Source organism: Triticum aestivum, chromosome 2A, assembly GCF_018294505.1.
Source record: "Triticum aestivum cultivar Chinese Spring chromosome 2A, IWGSC CS RefSeq v2.1, whole genome shotgun sequence".
In the NCBI taxonomy this organism is placed as follows: Eukaryota; Viridiplantae; Streptophyta; class Magnoliopsida; order Poales; family Poaceae; genus Triticum; species Triticum aestivum.
In genome coordinates this window covers 96,154,511-96,179,537 of record NC_057797.1, presented here as the reverse complement: position 1 = coordinate 96,179,537, position 25,027 = coordinate 96,154,511, and positions in this window count along the sequence as shown.

The window sequence follows — 25,027 nt, the reverse complement described above, 5'->3', positions numbered from 1 at the left end:
TATGACATGCACTTTGCCGCCAATAAATTAAAGCCTTACTTCCAAGTACATCCAATCACTGTGGTCTGCACGGCTCCACTAGCCGAGATCATCGGCAGCCGGGATGCTTCGGGTCGAGTGGCCAAATGGGCCATAGATTTGCCCCCCTACACCATCTACAACCAGCCTCGCACCGCCATAAATCACAAGCGCTAGTCGACTTCCTCGTCGACTGGGCCGAAACCCAGTATCCGCCACCAGCGCCCGACTCCACCCATTGGTGAATGCATTTCGACGGCTCCAAGATGCACACCGGCTTGGGAGTCGGCATCGTCCTCACCTCTCCCAAAGGCAACAAGTTCAAGTATGTGCTGCAAATCCATTTTGCCGCCTCCAACAACATCGCCGAATTGGAGGCACTCATTCACGGGCTCTGGCTAGCCAAAGAGCTCGGCATTCGCCGGATCCTGTGCTATGGTGACTCCGACTTGGTGGTCCAGCAGTCGTCAGGCGATTGGGATGCCAAAGACACAAACATGGCGAGCTACCACTTCCTCGTGCAGCAACTCAGTGGATATTTTGAGGGGTGCGAGTTTCTCCATATACCAAGAAACGACAATGACCAAGCAGACGCCCTGGCGCGAATCGGCTCCACCCGTCAAGCGATACCGTCCAGCGTTGCCCTCCAACGCCTCCTCAAGCCATCTGTCATGCCATCGCCAGAGTCAGACTCTATCTTCATACCAGCTGCTCCTGAAGTAGTCGGATCTGACTCAAGAGCCCCCGCATATGGTGCTAGCATTCCGGCAGCCGGCGCGGGGATCTTGGCAGTCGCACTCGGCCCGGGGACTGCGGTGGTCGGCCCGAACACTTCAGAACCCGGCCCAGGGACTGCGCCAATCCGCCCCGGGACTTCATCGACACAGCAAGCGGCTGCCGACTCCAACCCGCCACCTCCCGTCCCAGCCGCCCTCGTCCAAGCCGCAGTCTTGACAGTTGCAGAAATTGCAGCACCTTCATGGGCCCAGCCCATCCTCGAATTCCTGGTGAACAAAGAGCTACCAACTGATGAGATCTCAGATCGGCAAGTGCAACGCCGGGCGGCAGCATACTCGGAGAAAGAAACTGCTAAGGCTCCTTGGCTGGTTGTCCATGGCGGCTCATCAGCTTCGGGGACTACTGTCGGACTAATGGGCCACAGGTAGGCTAACCCGAGGCACAAAACCTTTCAAGACATCGGGGCTGACTACGCCCCTCGAGATGACAGATGAAGAGCCGCATTCTGGAGGACGGCAGAAGGAACAGTCGACTGCCCGCATGCGTCCGAGTCCTAGAGGCGAGGTCAAGACCGGCCGACTCCTCCTGGCGGCTTTCGGAGAAGCCGGCCGCGGGGAGTCGGCCCACAGCACCAACAAAGCCCATGCCCTCATCAGGGGGGATGGGACAGGGAGAGGCAACAGTAAAGCCCACTCCCTCCCCTTTTTCCAGGAGATGGCTAGGCCACAATGCATTGTACCAACGGAGATCTCCGTCTGGCGTGGAACTGTTGCCATGCCATCCCTGACATCAGCAACAGTGGGCGGAGTCCTGTGCCCACGACGGCCTGACGGTACGGTCCACGGATGACGGGCCCTACCAGTCAGCAAGAGTCCGGAAGACGGCGAGGGCGCCACTAGTCGAACCCGCAGGGAGCCGGCCACCGGGAGTCGGCCTGCCCCTCCCACGGGTTCCCCATGCCATCAACCGGATGAGACAGGGAGTGGCTACAGTGATCACCCACCAGACGGTGGGGCTGTAGCCACGACCCCATGAGCAAGCCTGCGTCATTTGAGGCACGGCTACAGTAATCAGCAGCCGGCAAGACCCGCAAGCGGCGGGTACAGCCTGTCGGCTCCGTACCAGACCAGTCAGCGGGGCCCACCAATCGGCGGGCCCCAGCAGTCGGCAGAAGCGCCGGCAGGCGTAGAGACTGACAGCTGGGCCCTGTGCTCAGACAGATTAAAATTGTACCCATGGGGGGTAGGCCTATATAAACCCCCAGGGCACCCATGCAAAGGGTTTTGATCCATTAGAACTAGACCAGATCACAGAGGGGGGGGGAGCTGACTCTGCCTTCTCCTACCCTCAGCATACAGCTCGAGGAGCGCCCTTGTATTCACTTTGCCTTAGTGATCATGCGGAAACCCCACAGACGAGGACTAGGGGTATTATCTCCTAGGAGAGCCCCGAACCTGGGTAAAGTACGCATGCGTACGTGTCTACGCCTCATCCGTTTCCAGGCACCGGCGACGTTCTACTCGCCCCCACCATGATAAGCCATCCATTGGCATACGTCGCACCCAACCCCCGACATCCTCGAAGAGCGATAGATAATTACTGTCTTCGAGTCCCCGTTCCCGACTGAATCGTCGGGGCTGACTTTCCCCTCCTCCACATCGTCTTGTTCGGATGTGGGCTCCACGGGGGCTTCGGGCTCTTTGGCACCCTCCGGAGTGTTATCGTCTCTGGTGCCGGTATTACTGTCTTTGCCACGACGCGATTTTGAGTGGCGTCGCTGGTGTTGACGCTTCGGTGGTGCCTCATCAGGTTTGTCCTCCATCAGATCTTTCCTGTCTGCATCATCATCCTCTTTGGGTGTGTCCACCATGTACACATCATATGTGGAGCTGGTCGTCCAACATTCGGTAATTGGCAGGTCTTGGCCTTGTTCGTCTCTGGCATCGTTATCCATGCCGTCGATATCTTCGGAGGTGTAGTCCAACATGTCAGTTAAATCTTCAATAGTGGCTATGAAGTGGGTGGTGGGTGGGACGTAAAATTCCCCGCTCTCGGCCCCTAGTCCGGGCTAGGCATAGTTTGGAAGTGATTCCTCTGTAATGGCGAGGGATCGCATTACGTCTAGAGCCTTGTTAAATAGTGATGTTTGTACAGGGAAACGAAAGTCCGCAAGGCCGTCCAGGGCAAAGGCCTCTTGGACATGCTTGCTTGGAGCAAACTTCGAGAGTTCGGATCTGGAGTATGGGGGAGAGTCCGACCCTTCGGTGATAGGAGGAACCCGTTTTGAATCTGAGTTCCCCATGGACTCAATCACCTCCAGATCTTCAATATTGCGGCTTGCAGCGGAGAGTGCGGTGGGATCCAAACTCCCATCTTCGGACCTGGAGGTTTGCTCCAGATCTAAGGCTAGAGCGGTGCTCGGAGCCGCAAACCCTTCGAAGATCAAATCTCCTTGGATCTCAACGACATAGTTTAGGTTTCCGAAACTGATCTGATGACCAGGGGCGTAGCTATCGCTCTATTCAAGGTGGACAATCGAGTTGGCACGCAGAATGAAGCCACCGAATACAAAAATCTGGCCGGGGAGGAAAGCTTCCCCAGAATCGGCATCATTGTAGATGATTGAACGAGCCATCGAACCTTGTGTTGACGACACAGTGGAACTCTCAGTGAAAGCACCAATGTCGGTTTCAAAACCGGCCGATCTCGGGTAGGGGGTCCCGAACTGTGCGTCTAAGGATCGTAGGGAACAGGAGACAAGGGACACTATGTTTACCTAGGTTCAGGTCCTCTTAATGGAGGTAATACCCTACTTCCTGCTTGATTGACTTTGATGAGTATAGGGTTTACAATAGTTGATCTACCTCGAGATCGTAATGGCTAAACCCTAGATGTCTAACCTATATGATTTGTCTTAGACTCTACGGACTAAACCCTCTAGTTTATATAGACACTGGAGGGGCCTAGGGTTGTACAGAGTCAGTTTACAGAGAAAGGAAACTACACATCCAGATGCCAAGCTTGCCATCCACGCAAAGGAGAGTCCCATTCGGACACGGGGGAAGGCCTTCTATCTTGTATCTTCACGGCCCATCAGTCTGGCCCATGTCACATAGCCCAGATGGCCGGAGACCCCCTAATCCAGGACTCCCTCACATTCAAATGCGATAATTCTGCACTCTACAGGGCACACAGTTGAAGAAACCAATTGTGTGCAATAATGTCGAAGATTGCTCTCGTGTCTGCATTATAGATCGTTTGCGATGAGATCGATAGGGGAAACACATTCGAGCGTGGTAAATAATATCAGGTCCATTAAGGTCCAGATATTAATCGCCCGTTGCATATTAGGGTCAAAATAGTACTACCAATATACGAGTCGCATACGATGCCATTCCAATGATTGTACCACAAAAGCCCGAAAATATTACAAAGTTCAAATTCCAGAGTTATAAGGCTCAAATTCAAAGATTACAAGGTCCAAACTGATATTAGAAATGAAATTCAGCTCATGGAGATGTAGACGCCCGCGCTGATCAGCTGAACATGGGCATAAGAGAGGTTCAAACTGATATTACCACTTGTAACATTTGTTTCAAAACCTCAATATTTCTGCAAAGGGATCATCCCCTGTCAAGTCATGTATGGGCTTGACATAATGACTCATGATTACTCTGCCAAGTGAACATCCAAAATGAAATTCAGCTTCTGCAGAGCCTTTTCCATTCTGCCGTAGCCGCCAGCGCTGATCAACAAACCATTCATTTTTGTGAAATAAATGTAGGGCAAACCTTCTTACCTTTAGCACTCTTTCTCTCACAGCAAAGAACTTGGTGAATATAATCTCTGGTAAGGTCCCTCTGTAGGAGTTCAAAGTAATTTTTGGGAGACGCAAATTAATTCATTCAATGTGATTGTTATATTGTATCACATTATCCACTACTGGGCCTAATCTTATCTGTGAAAAGAAGAGAACATATTAGTGCCTACATGTAGTTTTGAGCACTACTAAATGCCTCTTTGGTTTGCAGGATTTCTAAAGTACACGAATAGAGTGGCATGCCATCTTTGATCCTACATGATTAACATGGGCATTTGATTATAATCTAGAAAAATGTAGGCTTCTTCACAAGAGGTTGGAGTTGACGGAGATTTCCCTACGAAATCTAGTGTAGATGAATCCAAAGGAGAAATGCCTATGGATTGTAACCATGTGAATCAAGCAACCACTATAGGAAAAAACATGTAGGTACTGAAATCCTCCCAACTTCCTTCAGAAATCATAGTACATTCGTCATTGTAAATATGGGAGAAGGTACCAACAATTGAACTTCCTTATGGTTTAACAAGAAAGGAGCATCAACTCGATATATAGCTTCTCTAGGCACAAAAGGCATCTCAGGAAACTTACAACTTGGTCCAAGTTGGGGCCAATAGATTCTAGTACCAAGACCTTCACTATGCGCAGATACGAGGTCAGGCTTGTCGGAATCATTTTCTGGATGACAAACGAACACACATCTAAAAAATTAGAAATAATGTTAATTCAAAGAAGGAGAAGAAGAAGGCTGTTGTTGTACGTGAACGGGTGTGGATCTAATAACAAGTTCAGAGAATTTGACAGACGAGTAGCCCACCATTGTCAATTTCAGCACATAAATGACAACGATTCTTGTTCGACCTTGTTGATCAACTAAAAGTAATCTCTCAAGTAAAGGTATGTCCTTAATGACCATACTGTGATACACCTTATGTGATCTCTTATTGGAGCACCATCAACATGCTTAAATTATCCGAAGATTCATGTAGGTGATGTGGAAGCTACTCAACCCATTGATTGCCTAAAATGACGGTACTCGAGTGTAGTACAGCCACGGAGTAGGCGCTTCATGTCATCCCTGGGGATGCAGACGGCGACAAGCTTGAGGTGCTTCAGTTGTGGGAGAAAAAGAATGGGCACATCATTAATCTAGGGGGGACAGTTCGTGAACCCGGCGAAGCGTAGCGTGGATGGTGCCAGCGAGCACATATGTGTTGGTAATATCTCCTAGAGGCAATAATAAAGTGGTTATTATTATATTTCCTTGTTCATGATAATCGTTTATTATCCATGTTATAATTGTATTGACCAAAAACTCAAATACATGTGTGGATACATAGACAAATACATGTCCCTCGTAAGCCTCTACCGAACTAGCTCATTGATCCACGATGGCTATGGTTTCCTAGCCATAGACATAAGTTGTCATTTGATAATGGGATCACATTATTAGGAGAATGATGTGATGGACAAGACCCAAACTATAAACGTAGCATATGATCATGTCAAGTTTATTGTTATCATTTTCTGCATGTCATGTATATGTTCCTATGACCATGAGATCATGCAACTCACTGACACCGGAGGAATACCTCAGGTGTACCAAATATCGCAATGTCAATGGGTGACTATAAAGGTGCTCTACAGGTATCTCCCAGGGTGTCTTTTCAGTTGGCATGGATCAAGACTGGGATTTGTCACTCCGTTACGGAGAGGTATCTTAGGTCCCACTCGGTAATACAACATCATAGTAAGCTTGCAAGCAATGTGACTAACGAGTTAGCCACGGGATCTTGTATTACGGAATGAGTATAGAGACTTGCCGGTAACGAGATTGAACAAGGTATGGGGATACCGACGATCGAATCTCGGGCAAGTAACATATCGAAAGACAAAGGGAACTGCATACAGGATTAGCAGAATCCTTGACACTGAGGTTCGACCGATAAGTTCTTCGTAGAATATGTAGGAACAAATATGGGCATCCAGTTCCCGCTATTGGTTATTGACCATAGAGGTGTCTCGGCCATGTCTGCATAGTTCTCGAACCCGCGGGGTCTACACACTTAACGTTTGGTGACGATATAAGTATAGTTTAGTCATCATGGTGGTTACCAAAGGTTGTTCAGAGTCCCGGATGAGATCTCGGACATGACAAGGAACTCCGGAATGGTATGGAGGTGAATATTGATATATTGGACAAAGGGTATTGGAGTCCGGAATCATTCCGGGGGTATCGGGTGATGACGAGCATCATCGAAAGGGGTTTGGGGGGGCGGGGGCAAGTGTTGGTGGCCCCATGGGCCAAGGGGAGGGGGCAAACCAGCCCACTAAGGGGATGTGCGCCCCCTCACCCTTTCCCACATAACCAGAAGAGTGCTCCTCTTCGACACCCTCATCGCCCCCTAAGGTAGTTGGCGCTCGAAGGAGCGCGGTAGTGGGCCGGTCCAGTATCTATCGCGCCAGATGCTCAAAACACAAACGCGAAGAAAACATATGTAGCAGGTGGGATTCGAACCCACATGCAATTGCTGATGGTCTTGGCGCTCCTACCACTGCAATAGGATAGTTTGTTGTGTTACGTGTGGGAACACCTCTATTTGACCCATGTTTGAGCCCAGTACAAATTATTTTGAAAAAAGGAAGGACAATTTGAATGAGAATTCACAACTTTTAAAACAGTTCATTGATTTTGACAAAAGGTCACGGATTTCAAAGAAATATTCACAAAATAAATCATGATTTTTTCAAAAAAGTTCATGAATTTGAAAAAAGTTCACCGGATTTTGATAAAAAAATATTCACGAATTTCATAAAAGTTCACAAATTTCAAAAAAGTTCATCGGATTTTGAAAAAGTTCATCGATTTTGATAAAAAAGTTCACAATTTTAATAAAAGTTAATCGATTTTGATAATAAAAAAGTTCATGTATTTAAAAAATGTTAATCAATTTTGATAAAAAATCATGAATTTGAAAAAAGTTCACTGATTTTGAAAAAAGTTCACAGATTTAAAACAAGTTCATTAGTTTGGTAAAAAAGGCTGACAAATTTGAAAAACGTTTATTGATTTCAAATGTGTTCATGAATTCAAAAAAAGTTCGTCAATATAAGAAAATAGTTCACAGAATCTGAAAAAGGTTTCATCGATCTGATTAAAAATACGCATTTTCAAAAATAGAAAGAAAAATGAAAAATAGAAAAAAAGCGGCAAGAGTCGAGAGGAAAAGAAGTAAAAGGAAGTAACAAATCAACTCAGATGGGTAGGTCAGCTGGCTATCGGCGCTAACCCTTGACGAGAGGTCGCGGGATCGAGTCACCCACGGCCGTAGTTTTTTCTGCCTTTTTAAAACAGAAGAAAAGTGGTAAATGGGTCAGCCCAACATGGAGGCGTGGGGGCAGGGGGGTGTGCGCCCGTTTGCGCCGATGCCTTTAAGCGGCACAACGGGCAGCGAATAGGATTCATCTAACCAGAAGGGGTGGGGCGCTCCCTTAGGGCAGTCACTCCTTTGCCTTGGGGGCCAAGGCTCCCGGGGGGAGGCGCACACTAGTGGCCGCCGGCCCCCCTAGGAAACCCTAGGACGCCCCTCCTCCTCCCTTCCCCCTATATATAGAGGTGTAGAGGGAGGGTAGCCGCACCCATCTATGCCATGGCACTGCCCTCCCTGTCTCTCATAGTCCTTCTTCTCCGTGAGGCTTAGCGAAGGCCTGATGAGATTTCTCCACCACCAACGCCATCATACCGTCGTGCTTCCGGAGGACTTGAGCTAATACTTCACCATCGCTCGCTGGATCGAGGAGGTGAAGGCGTCGTCAAGACGCATGTGTGTTGAACACAGATGTTTCGTCCATTCAACACTTGGATCGGGAGTTCGCGGGACGGATCGTGATGGGATTGCGAAGACGTTCGACTACAGCAACCACGTTTCTTTACGCTTCCGCTTAGCGATCTACAAGGGTATGTACATGCAATCTCTCCTCTCGTAGATGTTCATCTCCTAGATTGATCTTGGTGAGCGTAGGAAATTTTTTGTTGCCCATGCAACATTCCCCAACAACATGTCCATCATTAAAACTAAACTCCTCGAGCTTATCTAGGGTGACGGATGTGGCACCCCAGCTTAGAGAGACCGAAATGCCCCGTATTCTAGCCCAGAGATCGAGGTAAGTCTCTAGAATAGGACACTGCTTGGCATAGAATAAATCAGCTCTTTATTACAATCGATAGGGGTACAAGGGGATTACATCGGCACGATGACACTACGACTGCCAAGGTTGCTCAATGCAAGCAACAGAACAACACATAGAAGTGGAACAGCGCCGACGATGATGGAACCCACTCCGTAGGGACTCCTGCTGGAACGTTTAGCCTAGCTCGCAAACCCAAGATCCTCGGGAAATAAGCAAGCAGACAAGGCATGACCTGCAAAATGACACGACATGCCAGGTCAGTACATTGAATGTACTTGCAAGCTCATAGCAACAAAAGCAATCAAGACAAACAACAGCATGGCAATTTCAGGTTACCTAACAAGGACGGACATGATACAGCTAGAGCAACCTGGCATGGACATGGTGAACAAGATAGCACTAGAACAATACCAGATGAGAATGGCATGAACCTATGATGATACTAGCATGCAACATGTTAACAATATCATGCACCAACTTACTCTGTCCGGGGTTACCTCGTAACCACCACATGAATCACTTACCATCATGGTCATCACATGATCACCTCAGGATCAAATCAAGCTTGGTATTAACAATACTTTAGTAATCATTACATGACCACAAGGAGCTTGATCTTTACCATTTATTATCGCATAATACCAAAAACCTCAACCATCTTCGGTATCCTTGATACCAATGTGATCCTCTCGCAATCACATAAGAATCAACCACTTCTTTCATCATCGAACCGGGGTTGTTATTAAATAGGTTATTGTTACTCTTGACCCATATTGTGACCTACTATGAACTGGGCCCATATCCGCGGGCGCGGCTATTGATAGATTATACACACTTTGTAGAGGTTAGCACACTATACCCACACCACAGAGCCCACGGCCCCATGCTCCCATTCGGGTGGACCAATGGCATTCCGACAAAACCGATCTATTGCCATGACACTCTCCCGACCACTCTGACAAACTCCCCATTGGACTAAGTCATGGGTGGCCCCGATGTCACCTCGTGACATCCAATGGCCACCGTCATGGCAAAACAAAACAGTCCCAAATGGGTACAACCTGGGTACAACAACAACAGGCACACAAGGCTTATGTCTGCCTACCTGATCAGGGTAGTGTGCGCCCATAACCTTCCTTAGTTGGAGGCACCGGCGAGAGGCACGACAATAAACCGCATTAGGGCCTTCCCATTAATGCAAATGTGGTTGCACTGGTCAGTTCGATTTTGATGGCACTATGACTTAGCCAACAGGTGTTCAAGTTTAATTAATGTCCAGTTAAACTTGAATGCAAAAGATGTTGAGTCATAATATGATGAAATAATAATGCACATGAACATGATATTAACATAAGCATGGAGGAGCAACATAACCATATGAATCACTAGCATCAATAATAATGCAACACTTAGACTACTAGATGCAGATGAACATGGCATCATGATCATATATACCACAGGTACTTTCATAAAAGATGATAATAATGTATAGAAGAACATCACTATTACCAGCATGTACTACCAACCAACATGACATAAGAGAGTAATACCAGCAAGTAGCACATACTAACAAGGTGCATAAGGGCATAGCATGAAGATGAATATGAATCCACAAGCATAACCGAAACATCAACATCAGTGGAAAAAGAGCAAACATTTATTAAACATTTTAAGTAGAAACCATGGCTACTGTAAATCCATCATGCAAGTGGTTGTCATGGCTTGCCTAGGGTTAAAGAATATTCTAGGAAGAAGTGCGGTGAAGTCACGGGACCATTTGCCGGACGCTTCACACTCGGAGGGGGCTAGAGTAGGGCAAGGGCATAAAGGTCATTTTAACAGTGGGACCACCTAGTGAAAATGATACCAAAATATAGAGCTTGATGATACGAATAAGTAGGCGTTGGATTCACCTCAATCGGAGTTAGGGCCTCAGAGATAGGAGTGTTGGAAGATCAAGGACTAATATGTAAATATTCATCCACAAACTAGTCCCTGGTGGATAATACAGAAAATGCATTTTAGAAAAATATGCTTTCAGAACTACGAAAGCATATTCTGGGCCGAGGAAGAAAGCAAATACGCTTTCGAAATGTGAAAACGTACTCCAGGGAAAGGCACTTCCACTTGCCATGTCAGCTGACCGGGGTTAACTCCCCCTGTCACTGACTGGTGGGGCCTTGGGGTCCATAGGCTGGCTGGGATGGGGTCTTCTCCTTCCTCGCGATCGCCCCGGACACTGGACTGACCAGCTCGAGGAGGTGCACCCGCTTGCAGGCTTCACGTACACCGGCGAGCACTGTTACGAGCGGGGTCGCAACCTCGGCGGACAACGACTTCGGGAGATGATGGGGATCACGTCAAGAGGCCGTTGGAGGAGGAGGAGTACTGGGGAGGTTCTGGGATGATGGTGGAGACCTCTGGTGGTGGAATGAGCGGATGGGAGGCTCGGACTCGCCGGAATTGAGGCGGAACTAAATGGCGACCATGGCGGCCATTTGGGAAACAAGGAGCTCCTCGAGCTCGTTTGGTTGGTCAGGGAGCAGTAGCGGAGCTTGAACGAAAAAGTTGGGCAGGCCGGACTGAAGAGGAACACATTTTTTCTAAATTCTGACTCACTATTGAGTTAGCTAACACAAAAGTGTCGAGACATTAGACATGGACCTACTCACATACAATCGACTCAACGATCCTTCTTGCTTATAAAATCTGCAATGACATCTTCGTGGTTGTAGTTTTCTAGAATTCCACCATCTATGTGAACTAACAAGTTATTAGCCAAATTCTCATCTTCCATCATATTGCGCAATCTTGTCTTAGTGATCTTCATACTAAATCAATTATTCTCTGAGTCTTATTTTCCTTTCCCATGACTACCTATGTTCAAATTTGCATAAGATCAGATCATCAGGCTATTATTTATCACTAGCAGGATTGATCACTTGATGTATGTAAATAAACAAAATTAGGTTATTGCTTATCAAATTCAGAATTTGGGGGAATTTTTCTACCTATGAAGTGTGCATGCGTCATGGGGGCGCCAGCGACAAAATACAAAAGGAGAAGGGGCTGGCCCAGGTCATGCGCCAGATTTGGAGACATGAAATTGGAGGAGAACAACCGCAGGAATGGATGGCCGGCAGCATGCACGACGCACTGGGTCCTGGCGGGTGGTCGGCGGGGGGAGGGAGCAGGACATGGGAGAGGCGAGATCCCGGCGGGCATCGCCGCGGCGGTTGCTCCGAGAGATGGCGGGCGGCACACTCCGGTGGACCGTGTTCCCTTTCCACGGCTGTGGTCGTCAGCGGCGTGGCTACAGCCTACAGGAGTCTGAGAGGATGGAGAATTGGGGAAGCCATGAGTGTGCTTGTGGCTGCAGCGTGCGTTAGACGAGGAGACGATGGCCGATGGGGGGATAGCCAGTGTGCATGTGTAACACCCCGGATATAACTTTCCCTATTTGTACTCCAACTCTTGCCGTTTCCGGCGTTAAGTTATTTTATTTTCTCGGGTTCGGGTTTTTGTCTCCGTGTGTTGTTGTCATTGTCATGCATCTCATATCATGTCATCATGTGCATTGCATGTGCATACGTGTTCATCTCATGCATTCGAGCATTTTCCCCGTTGACCGTTTTGCATTCCGGCGTTTCGTTCTCCTCCAGTGGTAATTTCTAGCTTTCTTTCGTGTGTGGGGATTAAACATTTCCGGATTGGACCCAGACTTGCCAAGCGGCCTTAGTTTACTACCGGTAGACCGCCTGTCAAGTTTCGTATCATTTGGACTTCGTTTGATACTCCAACGGTTAACCGAGGGACAGAAAAAGCCTCGTGTGTGTTGCAGCCCAACACCCCTCCAATTTGGCCCAAAAACCCATCAAACCCTGCTCCATCACCTAGAGCGTTCGATCACGATCGCGTGGCCGAAAACCGCACCTCATTTGGACTCTCCTAGCTCCCTCTATGCCTATTTAAACACCCCCCGAAATCCGGATCTTCCTCTCCCCCCGGAAACCCTAATTTCCACCTCGTGCGGCCGGACATGTCCGATCCGGCCGGATGCACCGCCGCTGACGCCCGCCGCCACTGAGCGGCTGCCACGTGGGCCTCCCGCCGCCACCCACCGCTCGGGCCCGCTCGGCCCGTGGCCGGCCCCCGCGCGGCCCGAGCCGCCGTCAGCCGCCGCTGGCGCAACGCGCCGGCCCCGCCGCCTCGTTCGCCCGCGCTGCCCCTCTCCTCGCGCGCCGGCCACCGCGGCGCCATTTCCGGCCGGCCGTGCCGACCACTGCTTCTTCGCCGAGTCACCCAGCCGCCGCCCCGCTGCTGCTGTTCGCCGGCGACCGCGGCCGCCATCGCCGCCCCGGACCCGCGCCCCTCCGCCGCCTCTCCCTCCTACTCCGGCACTCCGGCGAGTCCCCGGAGCAGTCCGGCAACCCCTCCATCTCCGGCCGCCGTCGTCTTCAACCCCGGCGATCCTCGGGCTCCGTGCGATCCAGATCTGGATCGGAGCTACAGTAAACCCTAGGAGAGGTTGATTTTTTTACTAAATCCCCAGGATTTTTAGCCCAAGTGCACATGTTCGCAGCTCCGTAACTTTGCATCCGTAGCTCCGATTCATGCATATAGCATATCAAAATGTTCATCTCAGAGATTACATCATTTCATTCCATTGCATAATTTTCATTTGAGCTCATCTTGATGCCAGAAATGCTGTTGGAAGAGGGCTACTTGAGTTAATTGTCAGATCTGTTACTCCGTTTAGCACTTTTGTCATTTTTGTCATGATTATTGTGTGCATGATATGCCCGTGAGTTCTACATATGTTTTGTTAAGGGTTTTGTCATCTTTGTAGAGGTGCAACCCATGTATTTTTAGGATGTGTGTGGTGTCTTGTGCAAACTTGCAAAGTGGTGCACTTGCTAATTCTGTTTTCAGGGACTTAGTGATTTCACTACGTCCTGGGATTGTTTAGTTCACGATGCCATATGTTCTTGTTGTTTCCTAGTGATCCATGCCTCTTTTGAGGATGATCAGTAAGGATGTTTTGTTAATCTTGCAATGCTATATCCATGTCTTTGGTTGCAATTATGGAGCACCCTAGCTTGGGTCAATCGAGCTCTACTTTTGCTTCGTTGCGAATCTGGGCAGATCGTCAACTTGTTTGCGATTTTGCCAATGTTATTGTGGTTGATCCATGCATGCTATGTCATTGTTCTTGCCATGTCTAGCTTGCATTTTGTGCCTTCTTTAAGGGTGTATGCTTGTCTTGCCATGACTTGCACCGTGGTGAGTGCATCGAGCTCGTAAACATGCCTTCGTGAGTTATGTTTCAGCATGTCCCAGTTTTCACTAAGTCTGAAAACTGATTATGTTTTTGCTATGTTCGTGTGCTTGTTAGTATATTTTGTGATCCCTTTTGGCTCAAGGTCACTAAGGGACTTTTGTTAAGCTTGTTGAGTAGCTCCATTCCATGTCTTTCTTTGTCATGTTCAGGTCCTGTAGCATGTTGTTTTGTTGCTCCGAAGAGGGCTATATGATCTGAAATTCCAGACAAGTGTTAATTTCACAAAGTCTGAGATCTGTTTTACCATTTGCGTTTTTGCCATGCTTATTTGAACCTGTTAATGGATGAATTGGCCGTGGCTCAGTGCTAGACTTTTGTTAAGCATCTTGTGTGCATCCCTTCCATGTATTTTGTTGTCATGTTTGGTGGCTGTAGCATGTTCATCTCATTGCATTTAGATGCCTACTTGTTGTAAATCGCAGACCGGTGTCATTTTTGAATCGCTTGCCATTTCCAAACCGTAACTCCGATTCCGGCGTTCTTTATATCGTTTTCAAGCGATTTCATCTCATCTTTCTAGTGGCACCCTTGGAATTCCAAGTTGAGGCCAGGTTCATGCATTTCCTGTCATATCTTGCATTTTGCATCCTACATCGCATCCCGCATAACATATCATCATTGCATCATATCGCTTGATCTTTGCACGTGGTTTGATTGTATCCTTGTTGCTTGTTTGTCTTGTTTGGGTAGAGTCGGGAGACGAGTTCGCTAATGAGGAGCCCGTTGAGTTTGCTTTTGAGGATCCAATCAGCTCTGACAACTCTGCAGGCAAGATGATCATACCCTCGAAATCACTACTATCTTTGCTATGCTAGTTTGCTCGCTCTTTTGCTATGCCATTGCTACGATGCCTACCACTTGCTTGAAAGCCTCTCAAATTGCCATGTCAAACCTCTAACCCACCATGTCCTAGCAAACCGTTGATTGGCTATGTTACCGCTTTGCTTAGCCCCTCTTACAGCGTTGCTAGTTGCAGGTGAAGATTGGAGGCCGTTCCTTGTTGGGACATTTATTTACTTGTTGGGATATCATTATATTTCCATGTTATCTTAATGCATCTATATAGTTGGTAAAGGGTGGAAGGCTCGGCCTCTCGCCTAGTGTTTTGTTCCACTCTTTCTGCCCTAGTTTCCGTCATATCGGTGTTATGTTCCCGGATTTTGCGTTCCTTACGCGGTTGGGTTATAATGGGAACCCCTTGATATTTCACCTTGATTAAAGCTTGTCCAGCAATGCCCAACATTGGTTTTACCATTTGCCACCTAGCCTTTTCTTTCCCTTGGGTTCTGCAGACTCAAAGGTCATCTTATTTTAACCCCCCCGGGCCAGTGCTCCTTTGAGTGTTGGTCCACCTATCAACTGCCGGTGGCCACCAGGGGCAACTCTGGGCTGGCCTACCCATACCTAAGACAATCTGAGTGTCCCCTGAGAAAGAGATATGTGCAGCTCCTACCGGGATTTGTCGGCACAGTCGGGTGGTGTTGCTGGTCTTGTTTTAACCTGTCGAAGTGTCTTGAGTTACCGAGATACCGAGTCTGATCGGAACGTCTTGGGAGGAGGTCTATTCCTTCGTTGACCGTGAGAGCTTGTCATGGGCTAAGTTGGGACTCCCCTGCAGGAATTGAACTTTCGAAAGCCGTGCCCGCGGTTATGGGCAGATGGGAATTTGTTAATGTCCGGTTGTAGATAACTTGAACCTTAATTTAATTAAAATGAATCAATCGAGTGTGTTACCGTGATGGTCTCTTCTCGGCGGAGTCTGGGAAGTGGACACGGTGTTGAAGTAATGTTTGCGCAGGTTGCTCTCTAGTTTCTCGCTCGTGCTTTGCCTCCTCTTCTCGCTCTCTTTTGCGGATAAGTTAGCCACCACACTTGCTAGTCACTTGCTGCAGCTCAACTCATATTTTACCTTGCCTTACCTATAAGCTTAAATAGTCTTGATCGCGAGGGTGCGAGATTGCTGAGTCCCTGTGGCTCACAGATTACTATTACGCCAGATGCAGGGCCTGATGATTCCGCTCCAGGAGATGCGTACGAGCTCAAGTGGGAGTTCGACGAAGACTCTCAATGATACTATGTTTCCTTTCCCGCCGATCAGTAGTGGTGCCCAGTTGGGGGTGATTGGGACCGTTGTCGCTTGTTGGGTTCTCTTTATTTTGGCGCCGTAGTCGGGCCATGAGTGTTTGGATGATGTAATGTTATTTATGTACTTGATTGACGTGGCGAGTGTAAGCCAACTATGTTATCTCCCCTTTTATTATTACATTACATGGGATGTTTGTGAAGATTTCCTAACTTGCTACATATGCCTTTAATGCGATTATGTCTCTAAGTCGTGCCCCGACACGTGGGAGCTATAGTCGCATCGAGGGTGTTACAAGTTGGTAATCAGAGCCTTCCCCGACCTTAGGAGCCCCATTGCTTGATCGTTCTTAGCGGCCGAGTTGTGTCTAGAAAAATGTTTTGAGTCTTTAGGAATTATATATCAGAGAGTTTAGGAATTCTTTTTACTTCCCAGTCTCCTCATCGCTCTGGTAAGGCATCCTGACGTAGAGTTTTGACTCTTCTCTTCTCAAATTTCACTAAAAAAAATTAGGATCACGCGGGTATCTTGGAATCGTGCCGATGGTTTTATGATGAGAACATTGTCTTGGTGCCTCCTGTCAGGGGTTTAGTGGAAGTGTCCCGGGGAGTTGAGCTTTGAGGTGTTGTCATCATAATTTTATCGTTGCAGTTCTGGAATACCTGAGTTTAGTACGCCGACATCGAAAATCTCTTTTATGCAGTTCGTTGGTGAGATAACCTCGACGCCACCCAGTACTGGGGCGGGAGTTCGGGAGTATCGCCATAACTTGTATAACGGATGCTTTTCGAAGGTTGAGGTAGATGGTTTCCGAAGGTTTCTTGGTTATGTGTTGAAGGATGGATACAGCTGGATGTAGGATTTGCTAGTTTGGGTGAGATATTATGCTTCCCCTGTATCCCCAACACCTGATTGCATAACCGGAAAGGTTCGGGAGTTTCATAGGTGGGAATTCTAGTAGCTCTAGTTCTTCTTCCACGGATATTGGTTTGAGATTGGGATTTCTTACCGATTATTCGTTCTTGATCCGTACCTTGTTGATTTATTTCTCTACCTTAATTCTACGTGGCTTCTCAATTTATGGATATGTGACCATTTCAAGAGGAATGCATTCGTTCATTTTGTTCGGATGTGAAGACTATATGTTGCAATTTTCATTCCGTTGGATTCAGCTTCAATATTTATCTGTCAATGTGCTAATGGTGGTCAACCTCTTCAGGATGGCTCCTCCAACGCGCACGACTCCGAATCCTGATCCGCCACCACCTCCACCTCCTCCAGAGGCATGGCAAGCTGTGATGGCCGCAACCAATGCAAACACACAGCTGATCATGCAAATTCTTCAAGAGCGCAATCAAGGCAGTCAAGGGAATCAAGGCAGCAATCAGAGTCACTTTGCTACACTCAACCAGTTCCTTGCTAACGGGCCAAAGACTTTCAGCAATTGTGTTGAGGCAACCGATGCTGACGATTGGCTTGTGGATCTGTGTAAGCATTTCGAGTGCAGTAACGTCAGGCCTGAGGACTTTGTCAAGTTCGCTTCCTTCCAACTCAAAGATCAAGCTGCAGAATGGTTCCAGTAGTACAAGGACTCCAGAGGTGGACGTGTTATCACTTGGGATGATTTCCGTCGAGTTTTCCGAGCTCATCATATTCCGCAGAGCGTGGTTGAAAGCAAGCATGAGGAATTCCGCGATCTGAAGCAAGGCTCTTTGTCTGTCTATGACTACAACAAGTTGTTCCAGAAGCTTGCCCGCTTTGCCAAGCAGGACGTCCCTGATGAGAAGAGCATGATATATCAGTTCAGGGGTGGTCTCAGAGAAGAAATTCAGCTCGCTCTTGTTCTCTTCGAGCCCTTGAGATACGATGAGTTCTACAACATGGCACTGAAGCAAGAGGCTGCTCAGTTGAGGTGTGATGCTTCCAGGAAGCGAGTCAGAGATGTTACTCCTTCTTCCTCTACTCAAGTGGCCAAGAAGCAGAAGTTTTGGCTTCCTCCTCCTCCGTTCCATCAGCCGTATCAGCAGAAGAGCAAAGGTGGCAGTGGTTCTTCCCACCCACCCAACCCTGGCTTTCAGAACAAGACTTCGTCTCAAGCTCCAAGAGCGAGTGCTCTGTATCACCGTCCGCTTTCAGAGGTCACGTGCAACAAGTGCCAATAGAAGGGTCACTATGCCAACAAGTGTCTCAACCAGAGGCGTCTTCCTCCTCCTCCTCCTGTTAGATCGGCAAGTATAGCTGTGGTCAAGCATAACCCCAAGCATGCCAAGGTCAATTTGATGAATGCAGCTCAGGCAGAGGACTCGTCAGATGTGATCATGGGTAACCTTCCTGTTAATGGTATTCCCGCAAAAGTTATTTTTGACACGGGTGCATCGCATTGTTTCATCTCGAGACCGTTTTCATCTAAGCATGGTTTGCCTTTGCAAATTTTGCCTAGTCCTTTAGCAGTTGTCTCTCCCGGTAAGCGCATGCATGCTAACTCCATTGATCTGGATGTTACTATCACTTTGAGTGACTACAAGTTCTTGGCTTCTCCTACGGTTCTTGGTGACTCGGATATTGATCTTATTCTCGGGATGGATTGGCTTTCTAAGCACAAGGCACATCTTGATTGTGCTGCCAGGTAGATTCAATTGACTCATTCGTCTGAGGATGTAATTGTCTTTGCCGCTCGTGATAATACCATTCATCTGTTTTCTCTCAATGAGAAGGGTGAATTGGATGCCATCTCTCAAATTCCAGTCGTTTGCGAATACCAAGACGTCTTTCCAGAAGAGCTCCCAGGAATGCCTCCGCACCGGCCAGTTGAATTCGTTATTGATCTTGAGCCCGGCATGGAACCTGTGTGCAAACGTCCTTACAAGCTCGGACCTAAAGAGTTGAAGGAGCTGAAGAAGCAACTCGATTAGCAAGAAAGAATGGGTCTCATCCGGCCTAGTTCTTCTCCGTGGGGTTGTGGTGTTCTTTTTGTGAAGTAGAAGGATGGAACGGACCGACTTTGTGTTGATTACCGTCCAGTGAACAAGAAGACCATCAAGAACAAATACCCACTTCCCAACATCAATGAGCTGTTCGAACAACTCAAAGGTGCTCAAGTATTCTCCAAGCTTGATCTCTGTATGGGCTATCATCAGATTCACATTCATGAAGAAGATATTCCCAAGACAGCATTCAGAACAAGCTTTGGTTCATATGAATACACTTTCATGTCTTTTGGCCTTGCCAACGCTCCTCCGACGTTCTCTCGCATGATGAACTTCATCTTCAACGCCTACACCAATGACTTCGTTTTGGTCTATCTCGACGACATTCTGGTTTTCTCCAAGAACAAGGAAGATCATGCCAAGCACTTGTGTTTGGTTCTCGATAAGCTCAGCGAACATCAGTTCTATGCCAAGTTCTCCAAGTGTGAATTTCGGCTCGATGAGGTTCTTTATCTTAGTCATATTGTCTCTGCCAAGGGCATTGCCGTGAATCCTGAGAAGGTGTCTGCAATTGTGAATTGGGAACCTCCTCAGAACATGAAGCAACTCTGCAGTTTTCTCGGTCTCGCAAGCTATTGTTGAAGATTCGTTGAAAACTTTTCTAAGATTGTGAAGCCTCTCTCAAATCTTCTCCAGAAGCACGTCAAGTACGTTTGGTCTCCGGAGTGTGATATTGCCTTCAACACTTTGAAAGAGAAATTGATCACTGCTCCAGTTCTGACTCCGCCTGATGAATCCAAGCCATACGAGGTCTTTTGTGATGCCTCTCTCCAAGGTCTTGGCGCAGTATTGATGCAAGAGAAGAAAGTTGTTGCTTATACATCTCGCCAGTTGAAGCCTAATGAAAAGAACTACCCCACTCATGATCTCGAGTTGGCGGCAGTTGTGCATGCTCTTTTGACTTGGAGACATCTTCTATTGGGAAGAAAAGTGGACATTTTCACTGATCACAAGAGTCTCAAGTACATCTTCACTCAGCCTAATCTCAACCTCAGGCAAACTCGTTGGGTCGAAATGATTCAAGAGTATAATCTGAGTATTGAGTATACTCCAGGCAAGGCTAATGTGATTGCTGACGCTTTGAGCAGAAAGGCCTACTGCAACAGTCTGATTCTCAAGCCTTATCAACCCGAGCTTTGTGAAGCTTTCCGCAAACTTAATCTGCAAGTTGTTCCTCAAGGTTTCCTCGCCAACCTTCAAGTCTCTCCTACCTTAGAAGACCAGATTCGCCAAGCCCAGCTTCTTGATGCTATGGTGAAAAAGGTGAAGATTGGGATTGCCAAGAGTCAGTCCAAGTACAAGTGCTACCGCCTTGATGACAAGGACACTCTCTTCTTCGAGGATCGTATTGTTGTACCCAAAGGTGACCTCCGTAAAGTGATCATGAATGAGGCTCACAATTCTCTCCTCTCCATCCACCTTGGGAGCACGAAGATGTATCAGGACCTTAAGCAACCTTATTGGTGGACTCGAATGAAGCGCGAGATCGCTCAATTCATGAATGAATGTGATGTCTGCAGAAGAGTGAAGGCAGAACACCAAAGGCCAGCTGGTCTCCTCCAACCTCTTGCCATTCCAAAATGGAAGTTTGACCACATTGAGATGGACTTCGTGACTGGGTTTCCAAAGTCCAAGCGTGGCAATGATGCTATATTCGTTGTCATCGACAAACTCACCAAAGTGGCTCATTTTCTGCCTATCAAAGAGTCGATCACTGCAGCTCAATTGGCGGAACTCTATACCTCTCGTATTGTCTCTCTGCATGGTATTCCTCAAATGATCTCTTTAGACCGTGGCAGCATCTTTACCTCGAAGTTTTGGGATTCTTTTCAGAAGGCCATGGGCACCAACATCCGCTTCAGCACAGCTTTCCATCCTCAAACAAGCGTTCAAGTCGAGCGTGTCAACCAGATTCTTGAAGATATGCTCAGGGCTTGTGTGATCTTCTTCGGCATGAAGTGGGAGGATTTTCTTCCTTATGCTGAATTCTCCTACAACAACAGTTTTCAAGCAAGTTCGGGCAAGGCCCCATTTGAAATTCTATATGGCAGGAAGTGCCGTACCCCTCTCAACTGGTCTGAAACCGGTGAATATCGGCTTTTGGGTAATGACTTAATCACAGAAGCAGAAGAAATGTGCAAAGTCATTCGAGATAACCTCAAAGCAGCCCAATCCCGCCAGAAGAGACACTATGATAGTAAGCACCGTGATTTGGCTTTCGAGATTGGAGATCATGTTTACCTCCGTGTCTCTCCTATGAAAGGTACTCGTCACTTCGGTATCAAAGGGAAGCTAGCCCCTAGATACGTGGGACCTTTCAAGATTGTCAGCAAGAGAGGCGACCTCGCCTATCAACTCGAGCTTCCTTCAAACTTTGCAAATGTTCATGACGTGTTCCATGTCTCTCAGCTTCGAAAGTGCTTCAACACTCCTGACCGCACCGTCAACTTCGAGGACATTGAGCTCCAAGAAGATCTCTCTTATCGTGAGCACCTAGTTGCTATTCTTGAAGATACTGAACGCAAGACTCGCAACAAGTCAATCAAATTTCTCAAAGTCAAGTGGTCACACCATTCCGACCGTGAAGCTACCTGGGAACACGAGGATCACCTCCGTTCTGAGTACCCGGCGTTCTTTCAGTCCTAGATCTCGGGACGAGATCCTTTCGTAGTGGTGGAGTGTTGTAACACCCCGGATATAACTTTCCCTATTTGTACTCCAACTCTTGCCGTTTCCGGCGTTAAGTTATTTTATTTTCTCAGGTTCGGGTTTTTGCCTCCTTGTGTTGTTGTCATTGTCATGCATCTCATATCATGTCATCATGTGCATTGCATGTGCATACGTGTTCATCTCATGCATTCGAGCATTTTCCCCGTTGAACGTTTTGCATTCCGGCGTTTCGTTCTCCTCCGGTGGTCATTTCTAGCTTTCTTTCGTGTGTGGGGATTAAACATTTCCGGATTGGACCGAGACTTTCCAAGCGGCCTTGGTTTACTACCGGTAGACCGCCTATCAAGTTTCGTATCATTTGGACTTCGTTTGATACTCCAACGGTTAACCGAGGGACCGAAAAGGCCTCGTGTGTGTTGCAGCCCAACACCCCTCCAATTTGGCCCAAAACCCCACCAAACTCTGCTCCATCACCTAGAGCGTTCGATCACGATAGCGTGGCCGAAAACGGCACCTCATTTGGACTGTCCTAGCTCCCTCTATGCCTATTTAAACACCCCCCGAAATCCGGATCTTCCTCTCCCCCCGGAAACCCTAATTTCCACCTCGCGCGGCCGGACATGTCCGATCCGGCCGGATGCACCGCCGCTGACGCCCGCCGCCACTGAGCGGCTGCCACGTGGGCCTCCCGCCGCCACCCACCGCTCGGGCCCGCTCAGCCCGTGGCCGGCCCCCGCGCGGCCCGAGCCGCCGTCAGCCGCCGCCGCCGCAACGCGCCGGCCCCGACGCCTCGTTCGCCCCGCGCCGCCCTTCTCCTCGCGCGCCGGCCACCGCGGCACCATTTCCGGCCGGCCGCGCCGACCGCTGCTTCTTCGCCGAGTCGCCCGGTCGCCGCCCCGCTGCTGCTGTTCGCCGGCGACCGCGGCCGCCATCGCCGCCCCGGACACGCGCCCCTCCGCCGCCTCTCCCTCCTACTCCGGCACTCCGGTAAGTCCCCAGAGCAGTCCGATGACCCCTCCATCTCCGGCCGCCGTCGTCTTCAACCCCGGCGATCCTCGGGCTCCGTGCGATCCAGATCTGGATCGGAGCTACAGTAAACCCTAGGAGAGGTTGATTTTTTTCCTAAGTCCCCAGGATTTTTAGCCCAAGTGCACATGTTCGCGGCTCCGTAACTTTGTATCCGTAGGTCCGATTCATGCATATAGCATATCAAAATGTTCACCTCAGAGAGTACATCATTTCATTCCATTGCATAATTTTCATTTGAGCTCATCTTGATGGCCGAAATGCTGTTGGAAGAGGCCTACTTGAGTTAATTGTCAGATCTGTTACTCCGTTTAGCACTTTTGTCATTTTTGCCATGATTATTGTGTGCATGATATGCCCGTGAGTTCTACATATGTTTTTTAAGGGTTTTGCCATCTTTCCAGAGGTGCAACCCATGTATTTTTAGGATGTGTGTGGTGTCTTGTGCAAGCTTGCAAAGTGGTGTACTTGCTAATTCTGTTTTCAGGGACTTAGTGATTTCACTAAGTCCTGGGATTGTTTAGTTCACGATGCCATATGTTTTTGTTGTTTCCTAGTGATCCGTGCCTCTTTTGAGGATGATTGTCAGGACCCCGACTCGATGTCACATCGATCTAGCCGGTAACACCTCATATTACTTTGCGGCCTCACGCACGGTATCCCCACGGGTGTCGCCTTACCTTTGCCCGGGACCGTTTGCGCCTTTTGGCTCACGTATATGATAGTGTCGCTAGCATCCATATGATAAGGAGCCCGGGCTGACATGACTAGTCGTAAACCCAAAGTGGCACAGACTTACAGGGACAGGCATCCATGACCCAGCTTCGAACGTGTCGGTCATCAGCAAGTGGGTCCGGGCTGTAGCACTGGGCTAGCAGGACTCCGGTAAACCGGGCTGTAGCGGGCTAACAGGACTCCGGTACTCAAAGCGTGACATTTCCCCGAAGGGACAGAGACAGGAACGAAGAAGGACACATGCCGGCCAGCCTAAGTGTTCCGGAGTAGTAGCAAGCTACCATGGCTCGGTGGAAACACTAGGAGACATTTCCCCGTAATAGAGGCTACTAAAGATAAACAACTAGATGGTCGGATCCCACACATACCAAGCATTTCAATAACATACACACAATATGCTCGATATGTGCAATACAACATGACATCACAAAATGACTCTACGACTCAAGTATTTATTCATTAGGCTCCGAGGAGCGAGACATTACAAACATGGGTCTCACGACCCAACAATCAGAGCGTACAAGTCAAAGCACAAGCGGAAGCTATCATGTCTGAGTACAGACAACTATAAATGAAAAAGGCTGAGAAGCCTGACTATCTACCAGATCCTGCCGAGGGCACAAGATCGTAGCTGAGGTAACAAGCTAAACGTCGAAGTCCACGCGGAACTACTAGCGAGACCGAAGTCTCTCTGCAAAAACATAAATAGGCAAACGTGAGTACAAATGTACCCAGCAAGACTTACATCAGAACTAACTACATATGCTTCATTATCAACAAAGGGGATGGTGGGGTTTAACTGCAGCAAGCCAGCTTTGACTCGGTGGCTATCATAAACTACGACTGCAAGCAACTCTTTTGAGGTGGCGCACACGAGTCCACATATTCCCCATATCAATACACCACTATGGAATCGCTCCCGTCTCCCTACGAGAACGCCATCCATAGCACTCACGCTTATCTTGCGTATTTTAGAGTATCCACTTTCACTTGTCTATGAACTGATATAAGCAACCCAGAAGTCCTTTTCCGTGGACACGGCTATTCGAATAGATGATGATAACCCTACAGGGGTGTACTTCTTCATACATGTTTCCACCACTTAGCGTCTGCACACGACATGTGCTCGGCAGACTTCAAGCGAAAGCCGACGTGGGTGTAGACCACGACCTACCTAAACACTCAAGTCTCTAGTCCAGGTTTATCGCCTATTCGGGTTCCATCCATGAGGAGATCCGGCCGGAGTTTCGCTCACAGCCCCAAACGATGTGAACAGGGTTCCGTGACACCAAACGGGCGCCCGGTTTACCCGGCCACGTGCCTACCGCATCACAGCCCACCCCTACGGTCAGCGCTGTCCACGGCCTCCAGCATACTACAAACACCAGAAACTACTTGCAACTCCTGGACAGAGGACA